This window comes from Marmota flaviventris, chromosome 14 (genome assembly GCF_047511675.1).
Source record: "Marmota flaviventris isolate mMarFla1 chromosome 14, mMarFla1.hap1, whole genome shotgun sequence".
NCBI classification, from domain to species: Eukaryota; Metazoa; Chordata; class Mammalia; order Rodentia; family Sciuridae; genus Marmota; species Marmota flaviventris.
The window spans coordinates 87,149,012-87,166,009 of record NC_092511.1 but is presented as its reverse complement, the minus strand read 5'-3'; the positions used below and the strand labels follow the sequence as shown (position 1 = coordinate 87,166,009).

At 50.1% G+C, this 16,998-nt stretch overlaps 1 protein-coding gene across 2 annotated transcripts in view; it reads right to left on the bottom strand.

Annotated features, from left to right (window-relative positions):
- Cracdl (CRACD like) overlaps positions 1 to 16,226 on the bottom strand; it is a 139,822-nt gene extending 123,596 nt beyond the window's left edge. Inside the window, exon 1 of one of the 2 annotated variants that reach the window (XM_071601287.1) lies at positions 16,203 to 16,226. The gene's annotated coding sequence lies outside the window, so the exon portion shown is untranslated. Of the gene's footprint in view, positions 1 to 15,786; positions 15,865 to 16,202 lie in introns of those variants that run through there. The other variant, XM_071601286.1, reaches the window with a different exon arrangement.
- Positions 16,227 to 16,998: the final 772 nt, after the last annotated feature.

Below are 16,998 nucleotides of genomic sequence, written 5' to 3'. Positions count from 1 at the left end.
CCCAGGCTGGCCTCATGATTTTCTCGCTTCAGATGTCAGGCACCACTGCGCCCCACTCAGTCTACTTTTAAACTCCTCTGCCTTACGCAGCCCTCCACACCATCTGTCCCCTGTCCCATCAGGCCCAGCCGGTCCTATGCACAATGGACTCTTCTTCTGCCTGGAAATACCTCCTGCAGCTCCTACCTGTAGTAATGGGACTCCTTCTTCTAGATCCATTCAGATGCTATCTCCACAAACCCATGACAGCCCCTGGGTTTGCATCGTGCACAGCAGCATGCACTCCAACCTACCGTGTGAGATTTACACATGTGACCGTGTGTCCCCATCAGGTGATGCTGGAAGACACGGCCTCACTTCAGTCCTGCCTCAAATCACAGCATGGTGCTCAAGGCTGTGGCCCTGTGTGTTGACAAACCAGAGTCAGGAAGCCAGCACTGTGCACTCTGGCTGTTGAGGGGCCGTCCCTCCCTGTCACTCTGAGCCAAAAGGAAGAGCAGTCCAGGAAGATGGGAGTCTGAGGACAGAGGACTGTCTATGTTTCTGCAACTAGATGAGGGTGCAGCCAGCCCAGGAATCTCCCCAGCAAGCTGTCAGGCTCCTCCTCCTGAAGGAAGGTGGCAGCCCTGTTCTTGGAAATCCAGGCGCAGACACTGGGGTGAAAACAGAGCCTCCCAGCCCCGCTGCACAGCAGAAGCCCCTGCAGAGCTTACTGGGCCCAGAGAGCCCCACCCAGGACTCCTGAGTCAGACTGCAGGGGGAGGCTGGGCTGCTCAGGGGCTGGGCCAGGCCATCAGGAAAAAGAGAAGGAAAGGTACACTTGCACTCAGAGGCCAGGCCCTCTGCAAACCTGTGTGAGCAACTCTCCCCACGGAGAGACGAGGAAGCACAGTTATAAATGGAAGGCTCATTTCATCACCAGGGGACCACACTCCACAGGTCCTAAAATTCCCAAGTATCCCATTGTCTGGAATCCCTAAGTCACAGGCACGTGGGCCTGGAGCTCTGTCCTGAGCCTGCAGGAACAAGGGGTATTTCTCTTTACCGTACGAACATCTCTGGCTGTACCACCATGCACCATGAAGCCAAGTCACCAGCTGAGCCCCCGTGTACTGGGTCTTTACTGCCTCTGTGACTCTGCCTAGGCAGTTCCCTGGGTCACAAGGACCCTGTGTCCCAGTCCTACCCAGGTTGATGGTATGACTTCCTTGGGCCCTAGGAACTTTTGCCCTCAAGTGTCCTTCCTCTGTTGGGGGAAAAAAAAAATCTGATCAAAGCCTATCTGAGTCAGTATAGAGATGAATATATTAATATGACATATTAAAACATTTTCCTGGACCTAAAGATCACGTTTTCCTTTTAAAAGAAATGAAAACCCTTTCATCGGCTCCAAAACTCTAATGGGCCCTCAGCATTGTGTGTCCCTGTCCAGTGGTCAGCCTTGCTCTACCTCAAGTACCCAGATAGATGCCAGAGAAGATCCAGCTTAAGTGTGAGCTGTGCCTACACCTCGGCCCCCACACATCCCTCCCTAGGAGACCCCACTGCCTTCACCCAGCACCTTGCTGCACTTAGGCAATAGACCCACAGCCTCGGTTAGACTGTGTGCTCTCCAGGGGCCTCTTTGGCTGCAAAGTGAAGGAACGCCGGACAGAATGAAGAGATGTGCACTTTTACCAGTGGGTCTACAACATCCATCAGATGTCCTTTGTTTAAAGGTAGTTGTGGCAGTCAGCTTTCTGTTACTAAAACAACTACCCAAGATAATCAACTTAAAAAGAGGAAAGGTTTACTTTTAATCACAGTTTTGGAGGTTTCAGTCCATGACCAATTAGCCCTATTGCTTTAGACTGTGGCCGCACAGTACATCATAGTTGGAGTATATACCAGGGGAGGCCAGGTATAAAAGAGAGAAAATGGAAGGGATCAGAGTACCAACATCCCTACTGAGAGCACACCCCTCCCAATGACCTAAAGCTCTCCCACTAGGCTCCACCTCTTAAAGGTTCCACCACTTCCCAGCAGCACTACACTGGGGACCATGCCTTTAATACATGAGCCTTTGGGGACATCCCAGATTCAAACTATGGCAAACTTCTGCCTGAGTTTCTGGTGGCTATATATTTCCTTCTCCGATTAGCTTGACACCCAGTTAGCCCTCATAGGTGAGTACAGACCATGGTGCCTGCAAAATTGGGATAATGAGGGGAAGGACATGTCATAGGAGTCTCAGAACCTCCTGTGAGGGTCCAGTGGGAAAGAGTGGTCTGGGGTACTCCACGGTCCCTTAGTGGCCAAGACAATCTATTTCTAATGCTAAATGCTATCACACTTTAATCCGTTTGGAAGTAACACCATGATTAATGCTTGAGATTGCTCTTAATTCTTGAAATATAAAAGAAATAAAATCCAGAATTAAATAGAGATGAGTGGTCATTGGAGTTTAGTTGCTATCTTGGTGTACTACATATTTTAAATTTGTGTTTGCGTTATTTCTTTGAAAGATCCTAATTTTTGAATACAACATTTTTGTACTAAAAAGAAAACTATATTTCATCTCATAGCTGGGGTGGAGCCTCAACAAACAGAACCATCATGATCCCAGGCACCCCCTGGTGGAACCTATTGGAATTGCAAGCAAAGTACCCAGGAGAAAAAGCAAACAATAGACAAGCACTTCTCTATTAAGGCCACAAATATTGAAAATATTAAACCTCTAAACACTGATCCTTAATTCTTTTATTTATTTATTTATTTATTTTTGGTACTGAGGATTGATCCCAGGGGCGCTTAACCTCTGAGCCACATCCCCAGCCCTTTTTGTATTTTATTTTGAGAAAGGGTCTTGCTAAGTTTCTGAGGCTGGCTTTGAACTCACAATCCTCCTGCCTCAGCATCCCAAGCTCCTGGGATTACAGGTATGTGTCACCACCCAGCCCAGTCCTTAATTCTTTACCTGTAAATCCTTGATGTGCAAGCACTGCCCAGAAATGGAATCACTATTATGTCATACATACACAGGTACTGTCAGATATGTGTAGATGCTGAGGTGATTCATAAAATACCATGTCATCTACACAAACCTCAAAACTCAGCGTCTTTTTATTGATGGGTTTTTTCCTTATTGATGGATTGTGAAAACATAGTTACTATCATATAAAGATTTAAAACACCACACACCTTTGTTTCTGTTTGGATATGTGTCTCCCCAATGGCTCATGTGTTAAAGGTTAGGTAACAAAGAAGGAGCTATGGGAAGTGGTGGAATCTGGAAGAGGTAAGGCCTAGTGGGAGATCTTCAGGTCACTGGGGCGTGTGGCCTTGGAGAGGACTATAGGATTTTGGCCTTCTCTTTGCTCTCTTTTGCTTTCTGGCCATGAGGTGATCCATTTTGCTCAGTCACATGCTCCTTTCTATTGCCATATGGTACCCCCACCAGGGAAAAGGAACCAATCAATTATGGACTGGAATCTCCAAAACTGTGAGCCAAAATAAACCTTCTGTCTCTATAAGTTGGTTTCCTCGGATATTTGTTATTGTGACAGACAGCTGACTAACACACCCTCGAGGAGAACCTGGTGGGAATTCCAGAAGTTTGGTTGACAATGAGGAGCCAGAACTACAACTTTGTACCAAACACTGTATGTCCATCAGAAGAGCAAGGAACTGTTGTATTACCAACATGCTATTCCAACAGAAGCATTTATTTAGAAATTGGGGCGAAACAAGAACAGATGATGTTTGGGAAGTATCTGCTCCTTCAGAAAATCACACCAGCACATGGTGAGCAGTTCACTTGGGATCACCCAAGAATCCAGAAAGTCTCAGGATACGGCCACCCTGGTGCCTTGTGACCGCTGACCCAGTGCCTCGTCAGGATCTGAGGGGAAGCCCCAGCCTGAAGCCACCCTCTCAGGAGCTTCAGGGACCACCCCTACCTCCCAGCTTCCTAGGTCTCCTCTACTGGGGACAGGCAAGCCACTGTCACCTTCCTGTGCCTCTGTTTCTTCACCGTGAAACATGGGTAATCATTTCTCTTTTAATCCATAATGATAATCTATGTTCTTTAAGTACCTAACTGCGCTCAGAGCATAGCACATGCTCAGCCAACTGTTTTCCATTTACTTCTCCCTCCTTTCAGGTTTTACTCTCCCAGACAGTAGCCATGTGACAGTCACTCCTACAGAAGGCAAAGGAGGACTTAAAAACCAGGCCTAACTACGTGCTGCTGTGGTTTAGGTACTGACTATGTCCCACAAAGAGGGTGTGGAGAGGGTGGGCCTTTAAGAGGTGGAGCCTAATGGGAGGTGATTAGGTCACAGGGGGGCACCATCTCAGTAGGAATTAGGGCTGTTCTTCTGGGACCCTGGTTAGTTCCTGTGAGAGCGAGATGTCCTAATGAGGAAGCCTGGCACCTGAATCTCTCCTGCTTCCCATCTCACATGTGATCTGTCTCCTGCATGTGCTCCCATTGTGATACCACACACCATGTGGTGATGTGGTCAGAAGGCCCTCACTAGAGCCAAGCAAATGCCAGTGCTATGCTCTTGAACCACCAGAACTGTGAGCTAAATAAACCTCTTTTTCTTTATAAAGTACCCAGTCTCTGGCATTTTGAAATAGCAATAGAAGATGAACTGATACACATGCTCATTCTGAGCCTAGCACTGTGCCTAGCACCTGGCAGGCACTGGTCCCCATCTCATTCATACACAACTCTGTGAGGTAGCACTAGTTCCCTCCCATGTTCCAGATGGGGAATGGGACACTGAGAGCCCCACGGCTGCAGAATGGGGAGGTGAGGCTTTGCAGCCTGAGCTCTACTTTGAGACAGGCCTGAAGTAAGCCAGCCTCCAGCATGTGCTCCCATAGCAGTAGAGTCCTGCCCAGCCCCACTAAGCCATAGCTGCCACCCCACTCCACTCTGCCCATCTCATAAGACCAAGCATCCACTGCCCAGCATCTCCACCCTACCAAGTCTTACTCTATTTTAACTGCGACACCTTAACCAAAAGTTAATACAGGCAGGGGAGAATAAGGCCTAGTTATAATAAAAGTGTTTCTAATAGACTCCTGGACATTGGTTACGACCTATCACCATGTGCCTACAAACTACTGTCTTTTCTTCTCTCCAATCCTGGGGGTAGGCATCATGACCTCCAGAGAGTGACAACAGTGGGCCAAGGCTTCACCCAAGGGCCCCCAAACAGCCAGGACCCATTCAGGGTGTGCATCCAGGTCAGGTCTGCAATGCTCATATCCTTCCCACCCCACCACTCCTCCAAAAGCAACTGTGGGGGACAGGAAGGGGGAATATAGGTGCCACTGCAGCTGACAGGGCTCTGGGAACTGAGAGGGGAATAAGGACCCCCTCCCACACCCCAGGCCCAGGGAGCTATTCGTCCAAGGCCTCTCAGTTGCATGAAATGGGACCCTGGCTGGGTATACAGGGAGGCTCCCCAGGCAGGGGCTTCCAAGTTCAGAGTGACAGACATTAAACACCAGGTGACAAGGAAAGGGACCCTGCTCCACTCTGTTCTGGTCACTTAAGCAAGTCCTGTGACTTCTCTGTGCCTCGGTTTGCTTCTGTGGAAAACAGGGACAAGAACAGTGAGAGGAAAAGCCATTTGACACCTTGTATGCTGGCCCAACAGTCACCAAGTTAATAAGATGAACGGTCACATGGTTCCTCAGAGAGTGGAGGGGCAAGGGCACCCCCCGCACCCCGGGGAGAACAAAGCTGTGCAGCTCTGCCTGCTGAGCGACCCAGCCAAGTGACTTCACTACTCTGAGCCTCGTTCCTTATTTCTAAACATACAGGACGAGCATAGGACTAAATGAGATGATGGAGGTGAAATTATTTCAACTGCTAAACCCACTCCACGGGTGGTAAATACCACTGCCTCTCTCAGCTGGGGCGCTGCTTCCTAGCTAGGCACACTTCCACTTTATTATTATTTGAAAGTACATCTTGGGGGAGGGGTGGGTTTTGTATTAGGCAGCCTTGGTTATCCAGTACTTGCATGCAAAAAAAAAAAAAAAAAAACCCTTAGGAAGCTTATTTTATATGGTTAGAAGTATTGAAAGGAAAGCTGCTGGTGGTAAAATAATTATTATAGTTTACTTCATAATGCACAATCAGCGCATACCCCCAAATTAAATATAAACAGCTGTTCTATATAAATCAAATCCTACTTTAAATTAATAAAGAGAAGGTACCATAGAAACCCAAGGCGTGGCCTGGGGGTGTCGCTCAGTGGTTGAGCGCCTGCCTAGCATGTGCCCTGGGGCCCTGGGTTTGATCCCCAGCACCACCAAAAAAGGAGAAAAAGAAACCCACAGTATCATTTGGTCCTTTGGTACATGTCAATCACTACTACTTTCTCTTTTAAAAAAAAAAAAAATTTTGTTTCTTATACAAGCAATACTTGTATTGTCTCAAGACTGGTTCCCAGAGCAAAGAAGGCTCCTCCCTCTTCCACCATTCCCGGGAGCCTGCAAGGTATGGAGCTTGGGGTCATTTTAAACATTTCATCCCTGAGGGCTAACAGTCACTGTTGGGGTCAGAAGAGTGTGACCATCCGCTCTCTCCCGCACCTCCCAGTCCCCCCGCTGTGCTCTGAGCTGCTAAAACCACCTTCTCTCCAGGATTCCTCCTCAGCAATGCTTCCCCCAAACCAGGGAAAATGCAGTAATCCCCTGGGGAGGGGGGCTCAGAACTACACAGCCACCTGAATCCACAGAAGCCTGTTGGAAGAGGCAAAAGAAAGACTGTTCCTAAACTGACTGCTGATCAATTATGAGTCATGAAAAAACAACCAGCTATTAACTTCGCAGCATTTTAACTCGTGCCTTCTACCCACTCCTCATAGTGGAAGGCTTACCATCGTCCACACGCCACCTGGGAGCAAAGGGCAGGAGAGCAAAGGGTCCTTCAAGGTGGAGGTTACACAGCCAGGTACGCCCTCCACTCCCACGCGCCTCTCCTCCAAGGCAGGGCTCCTGGGAGTCCGACTTTCCAGCTCTTGGCTTGTGTCCCAGACCCTCATCCAAGCTCTGAGGACGCTGAGTGGCATATGCGGCCTTCCATGCAGTAGGTGGATGGCAAAAGAAGTGTGGCCCAGTACCACCAAGGAGTCCGCAGGGGACCAGCTCTGCAGTGTCACTCTGGGGTAGCTCTTGCATGTCAGACCAAGGGCCAAGCTTCCGAGAGTTTTGTCAGCCCTGAATGTCCTACCTTAAAATTCTCTTCTGCTGAGACTAATTAGAGTGAATCCTTGCATAACACAGATACTGTCGACCAAGATGCATGAGTTCTCTGTACAAATCATTTTATGGGAAAAAAAAAACAACAAACCCTGGCGTGAAAAAAAGAATTTTTTCAAGCAGGACACATTCAAGGAGGAATCTTGTATGTACACAGGAATCTACTTTGGAGATAGTACTTGGAAGGAATGATCAGACTAACATGCAAAAAAGGCGAAGACAAGGACGTTTCCTGTCATGATGTTACTAAATGTCAAAAGGTAGATAACTACCTAATCAATAGCCACCGAAGAGATGGCGGAAAGCGAGACTGAGCACTGCTGTGAAGGAAGAATGTCTAATAATCCAACCATTCAGAAGGGACACAATCTATTGATTCTGTAAAGGCAGTTCACAAAACAGCATGCACAGTACCTCTTTTTAGGAAATACACTCATCCCTAAGTATATGCAGATTGATTGATCCCAGGACCCCCAAAAGTACCAAACCCCTCAGATGTCCAAGTCTCTTCTATAAAGTGAAGTAGTATTTACATAGAACCTACACCTACACAAATCCTCCTGTATAGTTTGTTTATTTATTTATTTTGATACTGGGGTTTGAACCTAGGCTACATTACCACTGAACTGTACCCCCAATCCCTTTTAATTTTTGAGACAGGGTCTTACTAAGTGGTTTAGGGTCTTGTTAAATTGCTGAGGCTGGTCTTGAACTTGGTGATCCTCCTGCCTCAGCCTCCCCAGTCACTGGGATTATAGGTATGCTCCAAGGGGCCCGGCCCTCATATATACTTTAAATCATCTCTAGATGATTGACAACATCTAACACAGCATAAGTGCTATGTGAATAGCTGTTATACTGTCTTGTTTAGGGAATAATGGTGGAGGGAAAAGTCTGTACATGCTCAGTACGGCCTCTAATTTTTTTTTCCCAAATATTTTTGATTTGAGGTTGGTTGAATTCACTAATGCAGAGCCCACAGCTATGGAGGACCGGCCTCAGATACTTTTGTGCATATACGTATATACATATGTTCAGTGTAGCACATGTTTGGAAGGATGTGTCCCTAGATGCTATCGGGACATCCACTCCTGTTCTGCCCTGGGTTTGCCTGATGGCAGACGCCGTCTGTTCTGCCAGTGCCTGGCCTGATGCCACGCAAGAGTGCGGCCCAGGAGCAGCCTGGTGGAAATGAGCCCAATCTCAAGTCTGGTCGGAGCCCTGGCTGGCTGAGAGGCAGGCTCCGCACAGTTTGCTCTCTTCTGAGTCTTCCCTGCTTGCTGGCCTGGCCAGGTCCCGTCTGAAGAATATCCTCCTCCGCTCAGGGAGTCGTCTGGAATGTCATAGGGCCCACGAAACACAGTCACCTCCGTTCCAGAAGATGGCCCCAAATTAGCCTGGCCTACCACGACCCCTCAACTCAAAGGCCTGTCTTTGCTCATGAACCCCACGAAGAAAACAAGATGATACTGGCCAAGCCTATGGAAATGGAGACCCAACCTTCAAAAGGCCAATTATACACCGAGATCCCATTCAACCCAGAGGGCACGCTGGATGCGTTCCTACGTGAGGATCTGAGGAAGCTACTTCCAATGGGCGTGTGCTGACACCCAGCAACCATGCAGAACTACCCAGAACCTGGTGTCTGTGGAAACAATCACAGGTCACAGGGAGTGACTCACCAAGCCCCGTGGGGATGCACAGCATGGCCATGTGACCCAGGCCTCTGACCCACCAGCAGGCCCCGTTCCTTCTCCCTCCTCGCTTCCACTGGCAGAGTTATCATTACAGCTTCTAAGTCACTAATCTTCTATGCAGGAAAGACCCCCCCCCAAAGTTCTTGGTACAACTCCTTTGGGGAGAAAGGTAAATAAGTAATATATTGAAGCAAGACCCCACGGGGCCTCAGGACTGGGAGCCGGGTATGGAACTTGGGTTGGAATGGCAGATGGATTACAGAGCTGTTCTTCAGGCTGGGTAGAGTTCCCCTGTCAACTGCAAATAGCAAAAAGAAATCAAGGGACCCAGTCTGAGCTTACGTTTTGGGAGTCTGAGCTTACGCCCATCCAGGTGCCCCCAGCTACTGTTGGGTGCCGACTCTAGCCCTGGCCACAGAGCTGCAGCCCGACCAAGAAGAGCAAAACGTTAAGACCAACTTGCCCAGGACTCATGCAGCTTGTAGACTGTGATACGGGAACGTCCTCTGTGGGCTCGTGTCTTTCCTGAGAAGCCAAGAGCAGAAACCAGCCCTGAGCACGCAGTACTGTACCCTTCAGGAACTTAAAGTGGGTTCACAAACAACTTCACAAACCTGAACAGTCCTATACCTGCTCCCAGAAGGTTCCCAAACACTTCAGGTCACCCATCTGGATGGATCAATGGCTTCACAGAACCATACCCAATCTGAAACCAACTGGGTTTTGTTGTTGTTATGCGGTACTAGGAACTGAACCCAGGGCCTTGTGCATGCATGCTGGACAAGTGCTCTACCACTGAGCTCCACCCCTAACTCTGGGTCTTGCTAAATTGCTCAGACTGAACTTGTGATTGTGATTCTCCTTCCTCAGTCTCCCAAGCAGCTTGAATTGCAGGTGTGTGAGTCACTATGCCCTATTTAGAACCTGATTTTAGGAGACTAATTTAGTGTCATTCTTAAATGTGCTCCTGTTATATTGTTTGAAAACACTGAATTCAGAGGAAAGGAAGGTAAATGCAACTGGTCAGTCTCCTAGGATATGTTAAGTACAGGTCAGTGAGTAAGTATTTATCAAACATAAATAATAAGGGCTAGGAGGACCAGGAGATACCTAATATTCAGAAGGCTTTAACTACACCCAGCTTGGTAGCAGATACTCGTGATACATACAGTAGGGCTGGGGATGTAGCTTAGTAGCAGGGAGCTTGCCCAGCACGTGTGAGGCCATGGGTTTCCATCCCTGGCACACACACAAAAATCCATATACAATACAGAAAAAGTAGTCACTGTTTATATGCATGAGACTAAACATATAAGAGGAACCTAACATTCAGCCATAATTCAATTACCCTTTGGCAATTCTAGTTCTGGTCCACTGAATCCACAGTTCATCAGGCCCATAGGTGAGTGCAGGCTTGGCAAGGCAGACTGATCCCATGTCTCTTTAATAGAAAAACTGTGTGTGTGTGTGTGTGTGTGGTGTCCTTGGCCCAGGATACTTCCCTTCTGTGGCCCCACTATAAGGACTGGTTTCGATGAGTTGGGTTGGAACCACATTCGTGAGGAAGGTTGTCATGGCAAAGAGAGGTGGGACCCATGAGTGCCCTGGACTCCAGAGGCAGGTGCTACGTACGAGTCTTCTGCCCTCTGTGCCCTGTCCCACCTGCATTCACCTTCCCCACCTCTGGGCCCTTGCTTCCCACTGTACGATTTAAATTACATCAAGGTCACTCCCCCTGTGACATCTTCCACCACGCTCTCTGCTCAGAAACACTCTGTACTGTGGTCACACTCATTTCCCTAAATACCAGCACATCTCTAATGCTGAAGGGCCCTTCATTGTCATATGCTGCTTTACGAGGGGGCTCTAATTGAGAATCATGACAAATACCCTTCAGCCTTTTAAGAAAGACAATGAAAGAGGAAATCCTATAAATAATTTATGAAGCATTTTCTATGCCTGTGATACAGCATCTCACACAATGTGAGATGTGTGTGTGTGTATATGTGTGTGAGTATGTGGGTACCACCACCCCTATTCTAAGGGTGCCCAAGGTCTCTAGGAAGGGTCTCTAGGAAGCAGGGCAGAAGCTGGAGCCCGACTACCCCTCAGCTGGGCCACCTGCTTTAAGAAAGCAAAGCCTCCTCCCCCCGACATTTCCATATCCCATGTTCAGGGTCAGTCTTCCTAGAGCAGTCAGTCTCTCAGACCTGTGCACAGCACCATAGCTCAGGGTTCCCGTGCCTCCCACAGACATGGGAATTTAGGGGCAGGAACCATGGAGAGATTGGTGCATGGACCTTCGAGGTGAGGGCAGATATTTCTGGAAGTTCTTCAACTGCCTATCTTTATAAAAAACAATCCCGTACATGACAGCTAGGAAGACGCTTGAACAACTAAAACAACTTTCCTCCCCTCGCCCGTCAACAGGATCTTTTTGTAATTTCTTTCTGCAGATATCTTCATCACAAGAAAAATATTTGAGAACACTTGCTTGCAGGAATCTTCCCAGGAACGCTGTTTGAATGTACACAAGGGTAGTGGCTGATGCCGGTAAGGAGGGGTCCAGGTTTGACGTATGCACCTGTCCCATCATTTCCCATCAGTCTGCTACTAAATTCACCCAGCACTGATGTGACATGCGTTGTTCATGATGCACTGAGCTCGGGGTGATGGGACAGAGCACGTTAAAAGCAATACAAAGACGTTCAGGGTAATTTCTCAGAATCACAAATGTCTCTTAAAAACCCTTTACCTAACTTTAAGTCTAAAATTACTTTTCAGATGCAGAGCTCTAAGAATAACCAAATTTGATAAGAACTCATCTGATTTCCACCCAGCCTGAAGGAAACTAAAGGAATTTAAAAAGTTAGCTGTCCCTGTTGTCCTGCCTCCGGGGGACACTGACCTTACTGTGTTTCCAGGTGTCCTGACTCAGGAAGGGATGAGTCAAACTCCAGGCAGGTGCGGAGCGCTGCTCCTGGGCAGGTCTCCCTTCCCTTCTCAGGGGCTGCTCTGGTTCATCTTACCGTCCATGTGGCTGGGTGTTAACTCTACTTTAACCCCGCCTCCTTCAAGAAGCTTCCTCTGAACACATCATCCTCAGAACCCAGGCACACAGGAACACAGCTCCAGGCAGCAGGAGGGCTCAGCGGATTCTCCAGGTGACTCCTAAGCAGATGACCTCTGAGCAGCAATGGGCTTTTCTGCCATCTCCAATTGCTTGTCATGAATCCCGAGCACCTGGCCGATCACTCTGAAGAAGCAGTGGCAAAACCAGGGATGCTGGTGTGGAGGACGAGGCTCCACAGGAAACCGCGTCACTGGGCTGAGCTCGGTATCGTGCAGAGGGGAGTCAATTCCGTTCTCTCCTCTCTGAAGAGCAGTTCTTTAGTCTTTAACTAAAAACAGCTTTTTCCAGTGTTTTGTTTTATTTTGTTTGGTTTGGGGTTATTGTAATTGTCGCTGTTTTGTTTTTTTAGGGAATAAGAAGTCCAGTGCGCATACCCCAGGCTAGCCTACCCAGAAATGGGAAGATGGGGGAGAAAAGGAACCTTCTTGCCTCTATTCCCAGCTTGCTCTTCTCTGCCTCCTTCCCACCTCATTGGAGCACCTGGCTTCTCCAGGGGCAGATGAGTGGGAGAGGGATAGTTGATATAAAATATATTTTAAGTGATTTTTAATTGAAACATAATTATGGGGCCCAGTGTGCAATTTCCATACATGTGCACAGTGTGCAATGATCTGATGAAATCAGGGCAATTAATTAGCATATCCATCACCTCAAGCATCGATCATTTCTTTGTGTTGAGAACATTCAAAGTCCTTTCTTCTAGTGAAATACACAGTTATTGTTAACTATAGTCCCCCTGCTGAGCTATAGAACACCAGAACCTAGTCCTCCACTTATAACATAAAAACGTTATAAAGTTCCTTTGGCACGCCAGCAGTGCAGGCTGGAAGCTGGGGTCCACAGCCCTGTTGAGCATAACGTGGAGCCCAAGGGCTGGAGGTACAGCCTAACAGGGAGACGTTCCTGGCCCACAGGCAGAAGGAAGCCCTCGGGTACTGGGCAGAAATGAACCTGGAGGGACTGGGCCCCCACTACCCAGCTCCCAACCTGGAGAAGAAAGAGGAGCCATAAATAACCTGAGGGGCTGAGGGGGACTGAAAAGCATGGGGAGTTTTTGTCCCAATTCCCAGGGGGAACACCAGGTAGAGAAAACCCAGTATGGCAAGAATGGCAGCCTAGTGTGGCTCTCTACCCCTGGGTAGGTTCTCAGGTGCCCAGTAGGGTCCCTGAAAAGACCTCAGAGGATAGACCCGAGGGCCACTGTAGGAACCAGGTTCCCTGCTGTGTCTCCCCTGAGACACCCAGCAGGACAATAGTCAGTAGAAACCAGAGAAGGAAGCTCAGTGTCATAGAGAGGGCTGGGGAGGAGGGACCCAGTGGAGGACAGTAATACAACACCATGACCAGCAAGAGGCCACACCCTCACTTCATCCTGATGTGACCACAACCTTCTTCAGGTGCCCAGAGACCTCCCAGAGCAAGAAAGAGCCCCCAAGGGGTGACCTGAGGAGACCTATTCTTGGGGACCAAGTGGCTTAAGCGAGATAGTGACTGGAATATCACCGGAATCAGGCTTAAAAAAATGGAATCATGAGCTAGGACCAAGTATACCAAAAAGGGGACCAAAGTACTTTGGGACAGCAATGTTAAGTACACTAAGGAAAAAAAAAAAAAAAATCTGCTCTCCTCCACAACAAACCCTGGGCGGGAAACATCTCTACTCTGATTCAAACATGTTCGTGGGGACTACAGGCAACAAAAGTGATATTTATAGAGTATCTGTCTGGACTAACCTCCAGAGGAGAGAGAAGTGGTTGTAAGCTTGCAGGTCAATCCAGGCCCAGCAGGCCACCAGGAAAATGTACCCTTCACACAGTGTCTCCTTAAAGCTGAGAGCATCCCTGAGAGTGGCTGGCTGTCTTGGCCCATTAGGCTCCTATTATAAGATACTGTAAACAGGGTTGTGTCTAAACAACAGAAAGCTACTGCTCACTGTTCTAGAGGCTGGAAGTTTGAGATCCAGGTACCAGCAGATTGGGTGTCAGGTGAGGGCTGTTTCCTGGTTCCCAGACGACACCTTCTTGCTTTGTCCTCACATGACCAAAGAAGCACACAAGCTCCCTGGGGCCTCTTCTACAAGGCACTAATCTTAAAGAGCCTCATAATACATCTCATAATACCATCACCTTGGAGATTGGGGTTTCAATGCAAGAACTGTGGGAGGACGCAAATATTCAGACCATAGTGCTATCAATACTTCCAGTTCCCTGAGTGGCAAACTGAGACTCAGTCAGATTCTGTCATGAGCCCAAGATGACCAAGCCCAAGGATGATGGGAACAGGTTGGCCACCCTTTAGTATGTCCCCTCCCATGCAGCAGGCAGCTGCTGGGAGCTGGACATGCAAGAACAGTGGGTGATGTGCTTCATTTATTCATTAAACAGGAAAGGAGAGGGTTTCCTGAGAGAGGTTGGGAAACTTGAGCAAATCCAGAATAAGAGTGGATTTAGGGGCTACCAAAGACTAAGATAAATTTTTCAATACAACATTTTAAATCATCAAAAGTAATAAAAACCTATGATGTACAAAATATCACAATTTTAAGTAAAGACAGAACCAGTATTCCTGATTTTTCCTCTTGCCTCATGCTCCAACACAACTCAGCAGTGTGCTGGGTTGAGCCCTGAACCCAGCACAGCTCAACCTTTCTCCACCAGGTCCCAACGCAGGGACCCCCTGATGCTACCCCACAGTGTTGTCTGCAGATAGTTTTGTCTTCACAATTTTATAACGTCAAGGGGCTCTTAGAAGGACCACCACACTCCATCATCCCAGGTGTGTGCTCCAGGGGAGGATACCAGCTTCCATGGCTATGTGTGTCTGTAAATGCAAGGAAGCTTGCAGGCTCCCAGGGACTAGCATGCTGTTAAGATAGTTCCGGAAGGTGTGGGGTGGAAGCTAACAGGATCACACAGCTGTTCAACTTCCACTTGGATTTTCTGGTTCAAAACTAAGTGTTCATTAGTGACTCCATGCTAGTCATCCACCTGTACCTAAGCAAGTCCAACGCACACAGGGCATTCCCTTTGACTTGCATTTCAAATTCAAATGCTAGCTCATTTGAGTAACTACCCATTCTCTGATCCCAGGTGAGCCTCATATTGAAGCCCTGCCTGTTAGGAAGCTTCTGTTAAACAAATATTTGTTGATTAAGGTTTTGAACAGTTCTTAGATCAGACCCAGAATTTTCTATATTGTCTTATAATCAAAGCCTAAAACCTGGTAAATAAACGATGATCAACGCGAAAGGAAGATAGTCCGTGAGTATTCCCTATTCTGCTTGCAATGGCCTTTAGAGCCAGGCACAAATATCTCCACTAACAAATAAAGCTCTACTCTTCCTCTATTTTCTCAGCGCCTTAAACTGCTGGGCTTTGCCTCACAATTCAAAGTTAAGTCCACCAAAGTGAACAGAGGGAAACTTTGGGCACTGGCACAAGCGCGTCTGGCTCCTCTCTGCCCCACCGGCCCGGCCCGGGCGCTGTCCGACGTGGCCGCCACACGGGTGGCGCGGCTCCGGGGTCCGCAGGGCCGCTGGCTGCGTGCGCTCTGCCCCGGCCACAGCCACCCCCAGCCCCGCGTCGGGGCGCGACTCCGGGTCCGCGCCGCCCCCGCCCGCGCACCCCGCGCCGCCCCGTCTTCTCCCCACGCACGCCCAGTGGCCACGCGATTCCAGACCACCCCGGGTACCTGGCACAGAACCGCAGCGGGCACCGCGAAGACCAGCAGGGAAGGGCACCGTCCGCGGGGTGCGGCGAGCCCGGGGCTGCTCCGGCCGGGGCGCGCGCTCGACCCCCACCCGCAGCCGCAGGAGCCGGTGGCGCGCCGCAGCAGGTGGTCGCCCGGCCTCCCCTCCGCCGGGGTCTGAAGCGGGAGACCTGGACGCCGGCGCGGCCCGGGCACGACCCTCGGGCGGCCTCTGGCCCTTCGCTCGGCGCGCGCTCCCAGCTCCCAGCCCGGGCACGCCGGCTCCGCTCGGCTCCGCTCCGCTCGGCGGGGGCGGACGCCGCGCTGCTCCGCTCAGCGCCGCTCGCCGGCCGCCGCCGCGCACCTCCCCCGCGGCGCGCAGCTGCCGCTACCGCCCCCGCCGCCCGCCCGGCCCAGACCTCGTGGGGACGGCGCCCCCAGCCTCGCGGCCCGGAGACCGGCAGCGGGGTGCAAGCCTGGCGGGACCCCTGCCGTGACCCCTGCCGTCCCGCGTCTGCACCCGCGGCCCCGCCTCGGCCCTCCCGCGCGGCGGCGCTGTCGTGGCTCGGGCCTGGCCGCCCCCACCTGGGTGCCCCGGAGACCCCCGACCGGTCTGCGAGTCCGTCTGGACCCGCGGGGAGAGCAGGGCGCCCACGCTCGGGGTCACCTGCGCGCCCTCAGGAGAGGGTTTGGGGCGCGACGCCAGCCGTAGCTTTCCAGGTCACCTGGGCCTCGGCCATGCGGGGCCTGGGGCGCTCCGGATCTGCCTCGCGAAGTGGGCGGCCCGCGGGCCCTTGGCTGGGAGGGAGTGGGCGTCGTGGGAGGGATTGTGCACTCGAATAAAAGTAAAAGTTTTTGTTGTTTTTTATAACCTTGTGGGTCCGGAGAGTCTGAAGGCTAATTAGGGAAGCTGCCGCCCAGTCTTGAGGTGAATCATGGTTGTGACACTGACAAGTGTGGGAAGAAAGGCTGCTGATGACTTCTCAGCCACGTTGACTTTTTTCCCTTTAATGACAAAGCAGGAAACCCAGTGGCCTTGAGTGGTCGCACAGGTAACCGACTACAAATCGCTCCTCACCCCCAGCCTTGTTCTGCTTTTGGCGCAGCCCAGATGCCCTCTCCACGTCCACCCAGCAGCAGCAGCAGCAGCGGTGTCCCCTCTCCCGCAGAGAGCTTTTCGGGAATGGAAGGACAACGAACTTGAACTGTGCCCCA